This window comes from Camelus dromedarius, chromosome 3, assembly GCF_036321535.1.
Source record: "Camelus dromedarius isolate mCamDro1 chromosome 3, mCamDro1.pat, whole genome shotgun sequence".
Classification (NCBI taxonomy): Eukaryota; Metazoa; Chordata; class Mammalia; order Artiodactyla; family Camelidae; genus Camelus; species Camelus dromedarius.
In genome coordinates this window covers 63,619,624-63,632,030 of record NC_087438.1, presented here as the reverse complement: position 1 = coordinate 63,632,030, position 12,407 = coordinate 63,619,624, and the positions used below count along the sequence as shown (strand labels likewise).

General features: G+C 34.3%; 1 protein-coding gene and 1 long non-coding RNA gene across 5 annotated transcripts in view; one reads left to right on the top strand and one right to left on the bottom strand.

Moving 5' to 3' along the window:
- The window catches only part of LOC105095503 (uncharacterized), a 79,693-nt gene that overhangs the window by 41,314 nt on the left and 25,972 nt on the right, over window positions 1–12,407 (bottom strand). For both annotated transcript variants that reach the window (XR_010379189.1, XR_010379190.1), the window contains one exon: window positions 6,822–6,885. This is a non-coding gene — a long non-coding RNA (uncharacterized LOC105095503). The remainder of the gene's footprint in view (window positions 1–6,821; window positions 6,886–12,407) is intronic.
- The window catches only part of KIAA0825 (KIAA0825 ortholog), a 352,861-nt gene that overhangs the window by 323,127 nt on the left and 17,327 nt on the right, over window positions 1–12,407 (top strand). The gene's annotated exons all lie outside the window — the stretch shown is intronic.

The window sequence follows — 12,407 nt, the reverse complement described above, 5'->3', positions numbered from 1 at the left end:
TGTATGTTTTCATTGGAGAATTGCTTGTTTAGGTCTTCTGCCCATTTTTGGATTGGGCTGTCCGTTTTTTTCTTAAGTTGCATGAGCTATTTATATATTCTTGAAATTAAGCCCTTGTCAGTCTCATCTTTTGCAAATATGTTCTCCCATTCTGTAGGCAGTCTTTTTGTTTTGCTTATGGTTTCCTTTGCTGTGCAAAAGCTTGTAAGTTTAATTAGGTCCCATTGTTTATTTTTGCTTTTATTTCTATTGCTTGGGTAGACTGCCCTAGGAGAACATTGCTGAGATTTATGTTGGATAATATTTTGCCTATGTTTTCTTCTAAGAGGTTTATAATCTCTTGTCTTATGTTAAGTCTTTAAGCTATTTTGAGTTTTTGTGTATGGTGTGAGGGAGTATTCTAACTTCACTGATTTACATGCTGCTGTCCAGTTTTCCCAAAGCCATTTGCTGAAGAGACTATCTTTACTCCATTGTATGCTCTTGCCTCCTTTGTCAAAGATTAATTGACAAAAAGTTTGTGGGTTTATTTCTGGGCTCTCTTTTCTGTTCCATTGATCCATATGTCTGTTTTTGTACCAATATTATGCTGTTTTGATTACTGTAGCTCTGTAGTATTGTCTGAAGTCTGGGAGGGTTATTCCTCCAGCTTCATTCTTTTTCTTCAGTAATGCTTTGGCAATTCTGGGTCTTTTGTGATTCCATATAAATTCACACAAGATTCTTGAAGAAATTGACAACATGATTCAAAATTTATATTAAAAAGTAAAGGACCCAGAATAGCCAAACAATTTTGAAAAAGGAGGACAAAGTTGAAGAAGTTATTTTACATTATTTGAAGACTGAGTATAATGCTATAAATCATGACAGTAAAAGAATAGGCATATAGGAAATGGATCATAATCGAGCAACCAGAAATTAATCCACTTACATGGTCAATTTTTTTCATTTTTTATTGAAGTATAGTTAATTTACAGTGCTTCAGTGGTACAGCAAAATGATAAAATGATTCAGTTTTGCAAGTATATACACACACACACATATATATATATGTGTGTGTGTATATATATATTCTTCTTCAGATTCTTTTCCATTATAGGTTATTACAAGATATCGAATATAGTTCCCCATGCTATACAGTAGGCCCTTGTTGGTTATCTATTTTACATATGTTAATCCCAAACTCCTAATTAAGTATTAACTTAAATAGCAAAACCTAAGCTATCAAACTTCTAAAAGGAGGGATGAGTTAAACCTAACCTGTAGACATGTTTGTCCTGCACTAAGTATCATCTTAATCAAATGAAAAACCTTTAAAATTTCTTAGGATTTTTCCATCTTCAGCCATGGTTAAACTATAAAATAATGCAACTGACACATCAGCTTTTCAATAAGGATTTTACTCTTTTCATTGGATCAAGTTTTTACAGTGTGCTAGTTTCCATTCTCCTTATGTTGACGGAGTTTTGTTCTCTCCCAGCTCCCCTCCTGGCTGCATGTGCCATAGCACGTCTTACAGCAGTAATACATTAGGTTAATAAAGCAGTTATTTAATTGACTCTAATTTCATTGGCATTTCTGTTAGCTAAAGGAAAGGGGTTCAATCACTGTTTACATTTATAAAGCCAATATTATGGTTTAAATTATGGCCTTTGGATAAAATTGAAAATTGAATCCTGATAATCCTTAAAGCAATATTTACAGAGGACTCTTTGTCTTTGTAAAGAATAAAGGGAATGGAAACAAGAGCACATTAAATCAGTAGGGCTTTTAAATATTCATTTTGCAATCAGCTTCACTGGTTTCCAGGCCACTACCTACCTTCATAATTCTTTTTGTGAAGAAATACCAAATCTCTTGCTTTAATTATCCTGTGAAATACAAACTTTTGCTTCACATTCTCTTTTCTGATTCTGGAGTACAGGAGTTTCCAATATAACTCTCATAGTGCAAATATTCCTCCTCAACCGAAATATTTGAAAAATCAATCTTGGGATACTACTCTTAACTGAAGTACAGAACTTTTTTCTACTAATGTCCTTCTGTTGTTCCGGGATCTCACACTGCATTTAGTTGTCATGTCTCCTTGGTCTTTTCCCATCTATGCCAGTTCCTACATCTTTGTCTTTCATGACCTGGACACTTCTGAAGGGTACTAGTCAGTTATTTTGAAAACTGCCTCAGTTTGGGTTCACCTGATGCTTTCTCATTAGATTAAGGTTGTGCATTATTGGGAGGGAAACCACAGAGGTGATGTGCCCTTCTCAGTGTCTCATTTTGGGGATTAAATAGCATAAGTTGTCTTATTAGTGGTGATGTTACTCTTGGTCACTTGGTTAAGCTGGCATTTGTTAGGATTCTCTACCATTGTTCCTTTGTGATTACAAAATATTTGGGGAAGACACTTTGATCTTATGCAGATATCCACTTTTGGCATAAACTTTCTTTCACCCACTAATTTTAGCACCCACTGTGTGGCAATTATTGCTGTGGTGCTTTAATGATGATTTTTCTTTCCCTTACTCCTTCATGTATGTTAATTAGAATTATTATTTGAGAAAGAGTTGTCACTTATCCTCCCATTTATTCACTTGTTTATATTAGCATGGATTCAGAAATATTTATTTTATTTGATTATAATCTAATGCAATCATTATTTATTTTGTCGCTCAAGCTGGTTCACCTTTGGCAATTGGCAACTTTCCAGGCTGGCTCCAATGCTCTTTTGATATGGTCTCATCTTTTTTTTTAACCTCCTTACTTTCTGATGCTCCAGGTTCATTTAGTGTTCCCCTGCCCCAGCCCTAGAATCAGCTGTTTCTCTAAGGAGTCCTGTCTTTTTCACTAGAGAGCAGAATTTGGAAACCAAGATTTAGGTGCTGACTGCTCATTGCTACTGGGGTACCTTCTAGCCTCTTTCAGTAGGCAGGGCTAGGAAATACATGTGTGGATACTAACTCAAGCATACACACACATCAAGGTTTATTTCTGTATCATTTATATGTACATTGAAAGAGTAAGTTCACATTGATATCTCCAATTTTAATCCACCACCACAGAGCTCATTCTAGCTTTCCTCTCTTACCTGTAACTTCTTTCTCTGACAGAAACATGACTCCTATTTTCTATAATTGACAACTCAATCCTAGTATATAAACATAAGTAAAAATATCTTTAAAAGTATCTAAAAATACTTTCAAAATCTCAAGTTTAAAAAAAAAGCTAAGATAGTAGTTTTAGATTTCCTAATCCATATCCTGTTAGAAACAAATTACCAACTAGAGAACATTGTTTGTGAACAGCTCTTCTGCCTTTAGTCTTAAAACATTCAGTCAAAATGTTGCTTTCCAGAGTTTCTTAGCTTCGCTCCTTTCTCCCTCACCCCCTTCAGTGTAGTTATGGATTCATTTGTAATATTGTTAGATACCCATGTCACAGTCGGTATTTCATATTTCCCCCCACATCCTAGTTGATTTTGTCATCTTATAATAAACTTCACTCTTTGTGGTGTACAGTTCTATGTATTTTGACAAATGCATAGAGCGAAGTGTCCACCACTACAGTTCCCTACAGAACAGTTTAATCAACCCCCAAAACAAGAGTTACTCTCTTAGGGAGAATTTCTGCTCCCACTCCCAACCCCTGGCAAGCACTGATTTGCTTTCTTCCCTGTATTTTTGCTTTTTATGGAGTCTCTGTCATGTAAAATGGAACCACACAACATATAACCACTTGATTCTGTATTCCTTCACTTAGGAAAATGCATTAAAAATTCACCCAAGTTGTTGTGTGAACCAGTAGTTTGTTCCTTCGTATGGCTGAGTGATATTTTATTGTATGAAATAGTTTAAGGACATCTGGGTTGTTTACAGTTTGGGGCTACTGTTCAGCTGCCATAAACATTTGCTTATAGGGTTTTATGTGAATATAAATTTCTATTTCTCTTAGGGTAGACACCTAGGAGTGGGATAGAAGGGTTATATGGTAGATGTATATTTAACTTTTTAATAAACTACCAAAACCACTTCCCAAATTGGCCATACAATGTTGCACTCCCACCTGCCTATAGCATTTTAAGAAGTAAACTTGTAACCTAAGGACTGTATGCCCTCCTAGATGTTGTTTATGTGTGATGACAGGAGAATTCTTAGTTATTCAAGAATTTTAAAATTATAGCACCAAATGACCTTTTAAAAAAAGTTACTTAAAGTCATACTCTAATCAACTGAGACAGAAATCATAATTAAGAAGTTGAAAAAGAACATTCCTAACAAACAAAATCTTAAGGGAAAAAAATGAAGGATACTTTCTTCTCATAAAGAAAGGATATCTAAGAAGACAGAAAATATATAATGTTAGTTTTAAAATTAGAACTCATTAAAATCAAGGAGGAGATGGATATCCCAATCTATTTAACATTTTTCTAGAATTTCTGGCTGGTATAATAAGACATAAATTAGAAATAATGGGTTAACTGCTGGAAAAGAAAAGTGGGAAATGGTTATTGACTGCAGAGATTACTTCTTAGAAAACCCCCAAATACCACATAAAATCCTCTTGGAAATCATAAGGCTATGAAATACAAGAAAAATATTGAAAAATATCAATATCCCAGTAAGAAATTGAAGAGATAGTTTAAAAAATTCTCTGAATAGTAGCAACATACACACCATAAAATTTCTAGGATTTTCCCTAGCCAAAATATGCAGGAACGATACATAGAAAACTATAAAAATTATTGAAATATGACTTGCAGCACTGCCATTCACTAATTCATTCAATTTGATTACTTGCCCAAAGTTTGTCTTTGTCACAGACAGAAGTTCCATAAGAGAAGGGCAGTAACTGTTGCAGTCACTGTGTTATATCCCCTGTGCATAATACATTGCCTCATAGTAGGCACTCCAAATATATTTTTCTATATACCAGTATTTTGTTCAGTTATCTGAAGTTTGTATAGCTTCTAGGAGACGTTCACTAAATAGCTTTGTAGTTTTTGAAAGGAGTCTAGACTAGTTAGTTAGCACTGCCTAGGAAATTGTAGTACCCACCCATTTGACCACAGACAGCATCGTGGCTTATGGCTTGAAGCACAGGTACCCACAGTCCTGCATTACTATCTTTTGTCACCTCCCCTCTCTAACATTTCATGTATGGATTCCATAACACAACACTAAGAATTTCAAAGCTTGGCAGAGTTTAGGGGATTTTAGAAATGGCTCTTTTCTATAAAAAGGTTGGTTATACTTCATCAATTCAGTTTCTCAATCCTACAGGCAGTGCTAGCTTCATAGCAAATGAAGGGTAATGGAATTCTCATAATTAAAAATTTGAATTATTAAGGAAAGAACAAAAAACAGAAAAGAAACCCACAGAATATAGGAGCAGGTGAAAGTGAAATATTTCACAGCATGCAATCTGAGCCTTTTATCTGGAATCTCTTCTGCTTCCATGTACATAGAATTTAAGGTTAGTGATTCACAGTATTCCATTGCTTGATAGCTTGGTTTCTTTTCATAATTAGGTTGACATTTTCCTTATAACCTTGATTTGCAAATATTTTCCTAGATTTTAAAAATAATTGAATGATATAACATTGGTTAAAGTTGGCTGAATAGCTGAACCACAGGTGAAGATAAAGCATTTTCTTGATTATTCTGATCATTTTCCAGTGTTTTATTATATACGGGTATGTGTGTATTTATGTTTTTATGTGTTTGCTAGAGGTGGGGAATACTGTGTAGTAATTTTCCTGTTGTGCTTCTAAACAGGGACTTCCTATGAACACTAATAACGGTAATGTCATAGTTATTTACTGAGAGAACGAATCTGGATTCTATGGAGGTGTGTTGAAGTTTTGTGAAAATGAAATTAAAGATACAGCATATCTCAGCAGTAATGAATCTGTTTATGTTGTATAAAGACAGGGTTAGGTTAAGAAAAAGTAATTTTTCAAACTTGGTGCTTTTTGATAGTCAAGTGTTTATTCCATTGGATCATTAATATACTATATCCCCAAAGCATTTTTTGGGCAGAGTTCATCTTCTAGCTAACATTAAAGAAGAATTGGCCCACACAGGCTTTTTACATTTTTAATGATAATTCCAAATTGTTAGGTGAGTTCCTCTTGAGTATACTCTATGGCTTATAAGTGAAAGGGCTGATAAAGACCTTGTTTTTAATAACTGAATTTACAACAAAATTCGGCATATTAGACATCAGTAGACATTATTGGTTCCACTACATATTGCTGGATGAATGATGGAATTTAATAGTAAAGAAAATTTAATAAATTTGAGATGGAAATCATAATTGTAATATGGTAGCAGGAACTCATGACAAAAATTTAGACATCAATGAGAATGACCTTTGAATGTCAACTGCGTATAACTGAGTTAGACTTGTTGCATTTTCCCCAGATTCAGAGGTTATGGCAAATAGGTTAGTTGGGTAAGACAGAAAAAACTAGAATGATTTTGTTTACTAAGTATGTCAATTGTTTATTTTTTAATGATTCCTAGCTATTTCCTTTTAAATTGACAATTATTCAATCTTAAATATGTAGTTAAGTACAGAAGGATGTTAAGTTGGCCAATAAATGGACTCCTAGAAGTTTAATGTTAATCAACTGACACATTCGAAGTTAGAATTTAAATTGGGAAGATAAACTCAGAAGAGAGGAGTCAAGGGCAGGGCTGTGGTGCTGTGAAGTGAGGAAGACGGCTCTCCAAAACCGTAATGTCTTCTCTCAAGATTTAGTTAGTTGTGTTAGATTATTCATCTGGCAGTCATAGAAGGAGGTAATATAGTACTTGACTTACCCTGAGCCAAAAAGCTGTGGAAATGTCAAAGTTGTCTGTATCTGGTGATAACGTGGTGCACCCACTGCAAAAATAAAGCATTATTAGACATAATCATACCTTAAACTGTGGTGATAGATGTTAAAATGACTTTAAGCAGTTGAAGGGGAAAGAGGGTCACAGACAGTTGTCTGGTAGCAGTGAGACAAGGATGTGTGGAGAAATAACCTATTTTCTGGGGAATGATAGGATTGTAGGGTGTGCAAGATAATGGGTGAGGTAATTGGCAGGATAGAGCAAAGGGCCAGTTTCTAATTAAACTGAGAGCATACATAGGATTTTCCTCAGGGAAAATGCCAATGATCTGAGTTGGGCAACCGTTTAGTGTGTGCAACTCTGCAGTGAGAGAGTTGCTGGAAGATACCTCATAAACAAGGGCTGGAAACAAGGCACAGCTTTTGGGGGCAAGATGGTTTTTTCACCATCAATACCACACCAATGATATGTTCACGCACAAAACGGTAATGAAATAGGAAGAGGGCATCCTGGGTGATACCTGTGGGAGTTAGTCAGTGCATTAATTCTGCTTAGCAAGTAGTATGTTTAAATTTGAAAAAAAAAATCCATTAAGTATTAAAGGGTATTCATACTGCCTTCCTGCTACGACACCCACTGGACTAAAAGAGAAATCAAAGGAAATGGACTGATATGGTCGGTAACTGGATGTAGTAAGAAGAAAGCTGAGTAAATGAGCGAACAATAGTTTTTTTTATTACTTAAAGAATTATAGTTTTCAGATGTTGTTTGACCTCTTAAGCAGGGTGAGGTTTATTTTATTTTTTTTTAGCAATCCTCACATCCGAAATAGTATCACATACATTTTTAGCTAGTACTCAAACAAATTTCCTATTCTATACAAATGGGGGAAATGTAATTCATAATTGACAAGGTATGAATTTTTTATACTTTAAGCCATGAGGCTGCCACATCAACAAATGTAATTCCTTAGCAAATACATTTTATGTTTATATTTATGAAATGTACACAATTGACACAGAACCCAAAAGGGAATAAGTAAACATTTTAAATATATATATATATTTAAATATATATATTTAAATATATATATTTCCTTTGATTTGCAAACTCCATTCTGGGAAACATTTATTAAATTAGAAACAAGGAAGGCATGCAAACAAAATGTGCTTAGAGTTTCAATTTCTCTTGGACTTGGTATTATTTTTATGCATTTTGCCAAAGCTTGGACTCACATCAAAGTATTGGCCTCGTTTTGTTTTGTTTTGTTTTGTTTCATTGTCTAGGGAACTACTCACAAAAGTGAAAAATAAAAAACTTTAAGTTTTAATAAAACTTAAAATTCATCTAGAATAAAACCATTCTAGAATGATTTTAATCTTTCTAAATTCTTAGCCAATTTCAAACAAAATATTGCAGTGGTGATTTCATGTTAAATATCCTAAGCTGAAACAGCAAGAAGAGATCAAGAATCTTGGAAAGAGTGACCAGGTGTGGACAGGTGATGTACTCCACATTTTGTGTAGCTGCTGAAGACTACACCAGAGCTTACTGAAGGGACATAAGATGAAAAATTTTCTTGAAATAATTTTGATACCCATTTGAATGTAAGTTCTTTGAGGGTAAAGATCTTATATATCATGCCTCTCAGCCTCCTTGATATTAGCATGAGGTTAAAGGAAAAAGTATTTCTAACTAGTTCCCCAGGGGTGAAGAAGGGAAGTGAGGAAGCAGTTCCATTATCCCCAAGGAGCAGAGGCAATGTCCACAATCTACTACCACTCTGACAGTGACAGCATCTCAACTCAAGCAGATCTGAAATATACTCAAATCAGTTCTTTCAATTCTGGCCTGCCATGTGGGTTTTTTTTTTTTCCCCATCATTTAATGTGTTGACATATGCAGAGTGGACATTATGTGTTGTTAAATTGTGAGCGGCTCACATTTCACTTAGAGGAGACACAGAGAGAAACAGTCTGCAGAAGACATACTATAGTGGGTAAGAGCATTGACTCTGGAGCCAATTGCTTGGGTGAGAATCCCGGCTCCATCACTGACCAGTTGTGTGACCTTGGGTAACTCCTGGTCTGTGGCATTAATTAAAGTTGCTGTGAGGGCTACATGAATTAATATATGCAAATACTTAGAACAGTACCTGACACATCGACATTGCTAAATGAACATTAGCTATTATGATTATATGATCTCAAACCCCACAGAGCCAGTACAAAATAGGCATTCAGTAAATACTTTCATTCATTCAGTAATCAAAGAACATTAGAACCTACGTGAATATGAATATATAGGCAGTGACTCAATGAACAGTAATGGCAACGCTAACCATGTAGAGCTCTCATTTTCCCCTAGATTCGGAAATACTTTTAAGCTTTCTAAATCCTTAGCCAACTTTAAACAAAGTATGAGCCAGGTCTGTATTTCAAATCCTTTTCTACACGTGATGTTGTTATTAATTTGAGTAACAGAGATTGCAGACAGGCTCATCAACTGATGATTATGCATTTCTGAATGGTGCTTTCATTCAGACTGTTATCCCCAGAAGTGGTTAGTGCAGTGGTTAGTTAGCCTTGTGCCAACCTGTGTTGCCAACACAGCCTGTGATGCCTTTGTCGCCATCAGCTATATATGGCTAGTAAAAATGCACTCAATTTTTTTGGAAATTTAGAGGTGTAAACATGTAATTCTTTTCTTGAAGAAAAAGATGACTTTCTAGAAAATCATTTTTGGAGCAAGACTAGCATTGCTTGACAAAGCTTATGTAGCTTTTAACCTAACAGTTTAGTAAGTGGAAATAGATACCGAGTGTCTACAGAGCACAGTCCATGAACATTTCCAGGTATATCAAACTCAACTAGAAAAAAAATGACTTTTTTTCTTTTTCTTCATTAAATTATACATTACTCTGAGAATAATCAGCAATGTGATTCTCACAATATACAGTAGTCCTGGCACTTCTCTTAGCAAAGGGCATTTCTTCTTACATCAGCACTGAGTGCTGGCCATATAGCATGTCCTTGGCCTTTGACCTAATCTCTCAAAACAAAAAATCCCTGGTGGAGATAGGGATGATTTACTGTTAATAGAAAAGTTCAGCTTCCATTACTACTGATGGCTATGCTCCCATTTATGCTTTCTCTAAGCCATAACTATTTAAAATGTTACTGTTAGCATTCTTAGTTGTCCTGTTTGTTGGTATATAACTCTCCTACTTAAATAAATAGAACAAATCATATTAATTAAAATAAGTTGTTAGACAGTCTAGTTGTGTCACAGACTGTCTCTGAAGACTATAAATTCAAATTAAGGGTTCTGCTGCTTGTTCCTAAGCTTGGAAAGATTCCTTTTACTGCATTAGCAGTAGCAAAAGAAATCAACTGCCTTACAAAAGAACATTCATTTGAATTCTTGCATAAATAGCTAGATAAACTGCATGCATAGCTAGTTATCATAATCATAGGACAAATTCTTGGCTGAAGCAAGTAACCAACCTGCTAATTCATGATGGCAAGTGCTGATATTTAATAGTATTGAGTATGGATTTTTATAGACATAACTATTTGTGTATTTTTAAAATATGTATTTCTCTATATATTCATATCCATTGTATTTATTTCTATATATTTTCATATATAACATTGGGTTCCAGCGGTTCTAAGTAGTATATTAACAATAAACTGTGATAAATTCTTATAAAATAAACAAATAAACTTCATTTTCTGGATATTAAAGTATTAAATTAAGTCAAAATAAGTTGTGGGGAGTTGGAATAACTCACTTTGTTTATTTTAAGAAATATCTATGTTGTATAACATACAAAGGCAAAGATGTGACTGCCATTTATAGTCTTCTATAAACATCGAACATTCTTTACATTTCACAAAAACCTCTATAATACTAAAATCTCTACCTTTAAATTTGAAAATAAAACAGTAGAAATAAATGATATTCTTAACTATTTTTCACCTTTTTTTTGTGAATGAGCAGCCTTAATGCTTTCCTTTTTCCTACTGAATTCTCCCCAAACTAGCATACTTTAATTAGCTTGAGGGAATAACAAAATTAAGTTAGAAATAAGTTAGCAAAGCTCTCTTTGCTCTCTCATCAAAGTGAAATTTTTGCCATCCACTCATTCTCTAATGCTCCTACTGAAAATGGTGAAGGCCTGGTATTCCTATTATTTAACTACTTTAGAGATTCAATACAAAGTTCAGAGAAAAACAAAACAAAACTTTTAAAGTATCAAAAACTGCTACCTAGAAGGAAATTTTAAACAATTCTATTTTAGAGAAGATACAGCTAAGCACTTCATCGTCTAGGTTATGTGAAAAGAATAACAATTTTTCCATTTTCACTAAACGTGTTAAAGAAGATAGACTGAAACTATGTATGTACATTTCTTAAAACTCAGGTTTTAAAACATTAAGCAAAAATGGTTGTGAATTTGCATCACATGGAGGACATATCAGAAAGAAGGTAGGTGTCATCTGTTAAATATAGTATTATAAACACCTATCTCCAAAGTAAAAGACTAACTCTCTAATTCTGTGGTTTATGTGGATAAAAAGACAAGCTACTAATTTATATTCACCATGAGTACATTCAAAGCTGATTTTCTGGTTTATGATAGATTTCCTGAAACTATTCATGAATCACAATATTCATCAAGTTTTTCTCAAACTTAGGATAGCATTCTATCTGTCTCCTCCCTAAGGTTTGTCCTTTGAGATTAGGTGCTAATCAGAATGACCCTTCTACAGAAATGTCTTTAAAGAACATCAAATTCTGTAGTTTCCAGTTTCACCACAGAATTTGATAATGACTTTACTACTGAGAAAAAGAAAAAAATCAAGAGCCTTTCTGTTAGTAACATTGCTACCTTTCCAATGAGTGAGGAAGGACATGAATTACTTCCTAAGACTACCTCAGGTTACTTCAAGAGTCAAGGAAGAAATGCCTGAATTATGCCTTTCCCCACAAACAACTGCTAAAATAAAGCCTAAGGAAATGGCACCACTGCCTTATATTATCACTGACATTTCATACCTAAACGAAAATATTCTACAAAATCTTTATGGGATTTTGAATATGGATTTAGAATAATTATTCAGTCAAGCCCATATGATGAACTCTCTTGATCTGAATCAGCTCCCTGAAGAGAAGACATATCCAGCTCCTCTCACTTCTACATTACCTAGCAGTGTTTTGAAGTTAGCAGACACTCAATAAATGTTTGCTGGATGAATGAGCAAATTAATTACACACAGTAAAGCAGCTCTAAAATGTGGCTCATTGTGATAAATATCAAACTGCAAACCAAGGCAGACCTTTCAAAACATAAGCTACATGTACTAAAAGCCCAACATAGCAGGTAAGTTATAAGGTCCTCAAATTTCAGTCTTAAAACAGTTTTATATAAGGGGTCCACTACAATTAATTTCTTACCATTTCCATTCACTGTGACAGTTATCCAGAGTTTGCTAATTGGGCCAGTCCTCTATTTCTTCAATGTCTACAGAACCATATCCTAAGAACTGGTATAATCTTATAGAATCC